Here is a 6,436-nt window from a genome sequence, read left to right on the forward strand (position 1 = left end):
CGCTTGGGAAGTACAAATTGGCAACGTATAGAGACGGTCCCTACCCAACAACGGGCTCACAGTCTAGAAGTAATCGCGTACCGTGCTCTGCACACAGAAAGCGCTCATTAAATAGCATCGGTTGATTGATTGCTACAGTCGAGCGCCGTCTGTATCTCTCCGGTACAAAACACTATTCAAAACACTTCCCCGCGGCAACAGAACAAAGCCCAAGGAATTTAATCCTCATATCGCTGGATCTCCTTGGGTACTTTGCATTGCTCCTGGGTTATCTGAATGCAAGCCAATTGGGGAAATCTAAAGTTACTCCACAGACCCTGGGATCAGCAATACTGGTAATCTTTTGGAACATTGGAATACAGTAATTTACACTCATCCGCGAGGCATGTGTGCAAAGGTAAAACCTCACAGATGGATTGAAATGTGTGGGGAAAGTATCTGCTGGGATTAGCGATATCCGTTTCCCTGCCAGACACAGAACCACACGTCTGGTCAGGAAATTCAAGGGCTACTTGCTAATTGTGTATGTGAATTTTTCCTTAACTCTCCCAAGTGCTTAGTACAGTGCTTTGCACACAGTAAGTGCTCAATAAATATCATTGGTAAAATGGGCTTTATGTCTGAGGTAGTTCTCTGCATGCTTAAGACAAGCCTCCTCCTCTTTCTCTGCTTCTTCATTCCCTCAGTAGCCACTGATAAAGTATCCAGAGCGGTGAAAGCCAGTTAGTCTGAGTACCTCAATGTGGTTATAATGCTGATCGCAAAGACGACCAGACTGAATAATAATAATGATAGTGATCAAAATCAATCAAACTTATATATTGAGCACTTAGGAGAAGCAGCGTGGCTCAGTGGAAAGAGCACGGGCTTTGGAGTCAGAGGTCATGGGTTCAAATCCTGGCTCCACCAATTGTCAGTTGTGTGGCTTTGGGCAACTCACTTCACATCTCTGGGCCTCAGTTATTTCATCTGCAAAATGGGGATGAAGACTGTGAGCCCCCCAAGGGACAACCTGATCACCTTGTAACCTCCCCAGTGCTTAGAACAGTGCTTTGCCTATAGTAAGTGCTTAATAAATGCCATCGTTATTATTATTATCTGCAGAATACCATACGAAGGGCTTGGAAGAGTACTTTCCAGCAAGGTTGGTAGACATTCATTCATTCATTCAATCGTATTTATTGAGTGCTTACTGTGTGCAGAGCACTGTACTAAGCACTTGGAAAAGACAATTTGGCAACAAATAGAGACAATCCCTACCCAGCAATGGGCTCACAGTCTAGAAGGGGGGAGACAGACAACAAAGCAAAACAAAATAGACAGGCATCAATAGCGTCAGTAAAAATAAATAGAATTATAACTATATACACATCATTAATAAAATAAATAGAATAATAAATATGTACATCTATACACAAGGGCTGTGGGGCAGGGTGGGGGCTAGAACAGAGGGAGGGAATCGGGGCGATGGGGAGGGAAGGAGGAGCAGAGGAAAATGGGGACTTAGTCTGGGAGTACAATACAACACATTCCCTGCCCACAGTGAGCTGACAGTCTAGAGGGGGAGACAGACATTAATAAAAATAAATCAATTATGGGTAAGTATACAAGTGCTGTGGGGCTGAGGGAGGGGTGAGTAAAGGGAGAAAATCAGAGCTATGCAGAAGGGAGTGGGAGAAGAGAAAATGAGGGCTTAGTCAGGGAAGGCTTATTGGAGGAGATCTGACTTCAATAAGGCTTTGAAGGAGAGGAGAGTAGTCGTCTTTCACATATGAAGAGGGAGGATGTTCCGGGCCAGAGGCAGGATGCGGGCGAGAGGTCAGTGAAAAGATAGACGAGATCGAGTGAATAGGTTGGAATTAATAATAATAATAATAATTGTGACATTTGTTAAGTGCCAAGACCTGAACTCAGCGCTGAGGTAGATACAAGGTAATCAAGTCCCACACAGGGCTCACCGTCAAAGTAGAAGGGAGAATGGGAATTGAATCCTTATTTTGCAATCAATCAATGAATGGCATTTATCGAATGCTTACCATGTGCAAAGTACTGTGCTAAACTCTTGGGAGAGTACAATCCAACAGAGTTGGGAGAAACAGTCCCTATTCCATATAAGACTCACAGTCTAAGTAGGAGGGAATATGATTTAATCACTGCTTTACAGATAAGGTAACTAAGGCTCAGAGAAATTAAATGACTTGCCCAGGGGCACTCATCAGGCAAGCGGCTAGAACCAGAATTAGAACCCAGGTCCTCTGGCTTCCAGTTCCGTGGCCTTTCGATTAAGTCGCGGTGCTTCACAAGGGCTACAACTCTTCAAAATCCTCAGAAGAGTTCCTGTTCTATTAAAATAGAAGTACCATGGCCTGTTGGAAAGAGCACTAGACAACAGAAGACCTGGGTTCTTACTCTGGCCCCACTGCGGGTCCTTGGGAGAGTCACTTAACTTCTTTATGCCTCTGTTTCCTCAACTGGAAAATAGTGATTCAATCTTATGCCTTCCTACTTAGACTGTGAGATCCGGGTGGGACAGGGACTTTATCCAACCTATTTATCTTGTATCTTCCCTAGTGCTCAGTACAATGGTTTGCATGTAGCAGTGCTTAAAAAGTATTATTATTACTATATTAAGTGTTATTATGCCTTGAGGTCGCTACACTATCGAAGAAGCGGGGCAAATTTGTGGAGGGCAAAGCCACAGAGAGTTCCCTTGAAGGCACAGAGGTTTCAGTTGAGCTTTGATCGTCTCTGACTCCGCAAAGAGCAGCTGGAATCCTTAGAATTGACCACCAAGAGAGCAAGCCAAGGAATGAACAACAGAAAAGCAGCGTGGCCTAGTGGAAAAAGCAAAGGCCCGGGAATCCGAGGATGTAGGTTCTAATCCCGGCTCTGCCACTTGTCTGCTGAGACCTTGGGCAAGCCACTTCTCTATGCCTTCGTTCCTTCATTGGCAAAATGGGGATTCAAAACCTCTCCTCCCTCCTGTCTAGATTGAGACCATATTATATCGCATCTTCCCCAGCATTTAGTAAAGAGTTTGACATGCAGTAAGTATTTAACAAATACCATAATAATAATAATAGTAATAATAAATCTCTTACGATTCAGTGACAACCAACATATTCAACAACCCCGAGAAATAGGGCAGGTGAAGAAATGGAGAAATAGTTGGCTTGCAATCGTCTGTGTGGAATGACTGAGGTAAGAGGCCCTCCTGAATTCCATTCCTTAGAGTCCCTCGTTTCTGTAATTCTGGAAAATAACCTTTTCAAGATCACCCTGGGTCAGGGGCAAAGCTGAGATTAGAAACTGGAAATCCCAGATGGTCCTGGATTCAGTCCACTGGCTACTCTACTCCCTTTCCCTCACGTCAGAATGACTGGAAAATTGCTGTAGTAATGTCCTCCAGTCTATCTCAGAGACACAGGGTCCATGAGTCCTGCAATGCATAGGGGAGCAGGGGCAGGACTGAAATCTCTGTGTATTTGAAGGAAGGAAACCCTAAGCACTTACTATGTGCTAGTGCTGGGGAAGATACTGAGTCCACATGGGGCTTACAATCTTACCCCCCATTTTACAGATGAGGAAACTAAGACCCAGAGAGGTTTAGCCTAATGGATAAAGCACGGACTTGGGAGCCAGAAGGACCTAGGTTCTAATCCCTGCTCTGCCACTTTGCTGTGTGACCCTAGAAAAGTCACTTCACTTCTGTGGGTCTCAGTTCCTTCATCTGCAAATTGGGGGTTAGGATTGTGAGCCCCATGTGGGACAGGGACTGTGGCCAACGTGATTAACTTGTGCCTGCCCCAGCGCTTAGTAGAGTTCCTGGAACATAGCGCTTAACAAATACCATAAAAAAAGGTTATGCAGTAAGCCTGGGGAGCCAGAATTCGAACTTGGGCCTCCCAACTTCTTGGTCCTGTGCTCTTTCCATTTTGCTACACCTCCTCCAGCCGGGCCGACACCTGTCCTCCCACTCCTCCACACTGACACACGAATACACATTCCCTCATATTCCCTCAAAGTCCCACATTTAGCCAGGCACGCACGCATCAGCTCTCCGACCCTCCCACTCACCCTGACAACCCAACAGACCCCCCACCCTCATTTTATAAGCTTGTCATGGGCAGGGAACATGTCTATCGGGGAGAAGCAGTGTGGCTCAGTGGAAAGAGCCCTGGCTTGGGAGTCAGGTTGTGGGGTCTAATCCCAGCTTCGCCATTTGTCAGCTGTGGGACTTTGGGCAAATCACTTCACTTCCCTGGGCCTCAGTTACCTCATCTGTAAAATGGGGATTAAGACTGTAAGCCCCACTTGGGATAACTTGATTACCTTGTATCCCCCCAGCGCTTAGAACACTGCTTTGCACATAGTAAGCGCTTAATAAATGCCATTATTATTATTATTATTATTATTATTATTATTATTATTATTGTATCTGCCTCAGCACTTAGAACAGTGCTTTGCACATAGAGTAAGTGCTTAACAAATACCATCATCATTATTATTATTATTACTATCAATTCTGTCATGGTTTATTCTCCCATAGATGACCACGCCTGGGAAACAGAGGACCTGGATTCTAATCCTGGATCTGCCACTTACCTGCTGGTTGACCTCAGGCAAGCCATTTCTCTGTGCCTCAGTTTCCTCATTTGTAACATCGGGATTCAATACCTGTCGTCCTTTCCTCTTAGACTGTGAGCCCCATTTGGAACAGGGACTTTGTCCAACCTGATTACTTTAGTACAATGCTTGGAAAACAGTCAACACTTAACAAATACTATCTTTAATTGGCCTAATTAAGGGGACACACACACACACACACACACACACACACACACACACACACACACACACACTTTCTCTCTCTACAGAGAACCCAAAATGACCAGATAGGTCAGCGTGGGGTATAGAAGCTGCAGGGAAAAGTAAGAGAATAGTAACAGCAGTGGTATTTGTTTGGTTTTCTTTTTATAGTATTTGTTCAACTTTTACTATGTGCCAGGCACTCTACTAAGTGCTGGGGTGGATACAAGTCGATCAGGTTGGATAGAGTCCCTGTCCCACATAGGGCTCAGAGTCTTAATCCCCATTTTACATATGAGGTCACTGGGGCACAGAGAAGTGAAGTGACTTACCCAAGGTCACACAGCAGACAAGTGGCGGAGCTGGGATTAGAACCCAGGTCCTTCAGACTCCTAGGCCTGCGTTCTATCCATTAGGCCATACTGCTTCTCAGTGCACATATATGTGCATATTTACTTGTAAAATCAATTATTATACAGCTAATTCATCCTGACATATTGGATGTTCAATAAATACCCCGGAAGGTTAACACTCCCCTTGAGAAGGATGGAAGAGGTCCTAGTGGCTTTTACCACAAATATTTGGTTAAGGTATTACCACCTACTTTGTGGCATCTAACCAAGTTTTGGGGAAGCAGCATGGGTTCTTATCCCTCCTCTGTCACTCATCTGCTGTGTGGCCTTGGGCAAATCACTTCCCAGTGCCTCGGTTACCTCATCTGCAAAATGGGGTTAAGACTGTGAGCCCCATGTGGGACAGGAACTGTGTCCACCCCAAATGACTTGTATCCACCTCAGCGCTTTGTACAGTGCCTAAAGCGCTTAACCAATACCACAATGATTCAATTCAATTCAATCGTATTTATTGAGTGCTTACTGTGTGCAGAGCACTGTACTAAGCGCTTGGGAAGTACAACATGTAGAGAGGGTCCCTACCCAACGGTTGGCTCACAGTCTAGAAGACTGCTCACTACTCTCCCTACCCAGAAACTAATAATAATTTTTATTATTATAAGTTTGTTAAGCCCCTCTTATATGCCAAGCACTGCACTAAGCACTGGGGTAGATAATAGTAATAATAATAATAATAATAATAATAATAATAATAATAATTGTGCTATTCATTTAGCACTGTGTCAACCACTCTTCTAAGAGCTCGAGTAGATATAAACTAATCAGATTGGACACAGTCCCTGTCCCACATGGGGCTCACGGTCTTCATCCCCATTTTGCAGAGGAGGTAACTGAGGCCTAGAGAAGTGAAGAGACTTGCCCAAGGTCACACGGAAGCAGCATGGTGTAGAGGATAGACCATGGGCCTTGGAGTCAGTCAGAAGGTCCTGGGTTCTAATCCCAGCTCTGCCACTTGTCAGCTGTGTGACCTTGGGCAAGTCGCTTCACTTCTCTGGGCCTCAGTTACCTCATCTGTAAAATGGGGATGAAGACTGTGAGCCCCATGTGGGACAGAGACTGTGTCCAACCCGATGATCGTTTATCTACTCCAGTGCTTAGAACAGTGCTTGGCACATAGTAAGCATTTAACTAATACTATCGTTATTATTAATTATTATTATTATGACAAGGAGCGGAGCAGGGATTAGAACCTAGGTCATCATCATCATCAATCG

General features: G+C 44.7%; 1 non-coding gene across 1 annotated transcript; it reads left to right on the top strand.

The window, feature by feature from the left end:
• The first annotated feature begins 5,310 nt into the window (after nt 1-5,310).
• On the top strand, nt 5,311-5,436 carry LOC119944963. The gene has a single exon (XR_005456102.1). It is a non-coding gene; the product is annotated as a U6atac minor spliceosomal RNA (small nuclear RNA).
• The last annotated feature ends 1,000 nt before the right edge of the window (nt 5,437-6,436 follow it).

The sequence above is a fragment of the Tachyglossus aculeatus genome, chromosome 23 (genome assembly GCF_015852505.1).
Source record: "Tachyglossus aculeatus isolate mTacAcu1 chromosome 23, mTacAcu1.pri, whole genome shotgun sequence".
NCBI lineage: Eukaryota > Metazoa > Chordata > Mammalia > Monotremata > Tachyglossidae > Tachyglossus > Tachyglossus aculeatus.